General features: G+C 56.0%; 1 protein-coding gene across 5 annotated transcripts in view; it reads left to right on the top strand.

The window, feature by feature from the left end:
- Positions 1-1,130, top strand: part of pfkpa (phosphofructokinase, platelet a) — a 107,352-nt gene that overhangs the window by 82,291 nt on the left and 23,931 nt on the right. The gene's annotated exons all lie outside the window — the stretch shown is intronic.

Consider the following 1,130-nt stretch of genomic DNA (forward strand, 5'->3'; position numbering starts at 1 on the left):
GGATAGAGGAGAGGATAGGTGGGAGGAAGAACAGGTTAGGGAGGCAGGGACGAGCTGGACTGGTTTTGGGATGCGGTGGGGGGAGGGGAGATTTTGAAACTTGTGAAATCCACATTGATACCATTGGGCTGCAGGGTTCCCAAGCGGAATATGAGTTGCTGTTCCTGCAACCTTCGGGTGGCATCGTTGTGGCACTGCAGGAGGCCCAGGATGGACATGTCGTCTGAGGAATGGGAGGGGGAGTTGAAATGGTTCGCGACTGGGAGGTGCAGTTGTTTGTTGCGAACCGAGCGTAGGTGTTCTGCAAAGCGGTCCCCGAGTCTCCGCTTGGTTTCCCCGATGTAGAGGAAGCCACACCGGGTACAGCGGATGCAGTATACCACATTGGCAGATGTGCAGGTGAACATCTGCTTGATGTGGAAAGTCTTCTTGGGGCCTGGGATGGGGGTGAGGGAGGAGGTATGGGGGCAGGTGTAGCACTTCCTGCGGTTGCAGGGAAAAGTGCCGGGTGTGGTGGAGCTGGAGGGGAGTGTGGAGCGGACAAGGGAGTCACGGAGAGAGTTGTCCCTCCGGAAAGCAGATAAAGGTGGGGAGGGAAAGATGTCTTTGGTGGTGGGGTCGGATTGCAGATGGCGGAAGTGTCGGAGGATGATGCGTTGGATCCGGAGGTTGGTGGGGTGGTACGTGAGGACGAGGGGGATTCTTTTTTGGTTCTTATTGCGTGGACGGGGTGTGAGGGATGAGGTGCGGGAGATGTGGGAGACACGGTTGAGGGCGTTCTCGACCACCGAGGAGGGGAAGTTACGGTCCTTGAAAAACGAGGACAACTGAGATGTACGGGAGTGGAATGCCTCATCCTGGGAGCAGATGCGGCGGAGGCGAAGGAATTGGGAATAGGGGATAGCATTTTTGCAGGAAGGTGGGTGGGAGGAGGAGTATTCTAGGTAGCTGTGGGAGTCGGTGGGCTTGAAATGAATATCGGTTTCTAGGTGGTTGCCCGATATGGAGACAGAGAGGTCCAGGAAGGGGAGAGAGGTGTTAGAGATGGTCCAGGTAAATTTAAGGTTGGGGTGGAAGGTGTTAGTGAAGTGTATGAACTGTTCGAGCTCCTCGTGGGAGCACGAGGCGGC

The sequence above is a fragment of the Rhincodon typus genome, chromosome 2 (genome assembly GCF_021869965.1).
Source record: "Rhincodon typus isolate 14 chromosome 2, sRhiTyp1.1, whole genome shotgun sequence".
In the NCBI taxonomy this organism is placed as follows: Eukaryota; Metazoa; Chordata; class Chondrichthyes; order Orectolobiformes; family Rhincodontidae; genus Rhincodon; species Rhincodon typus.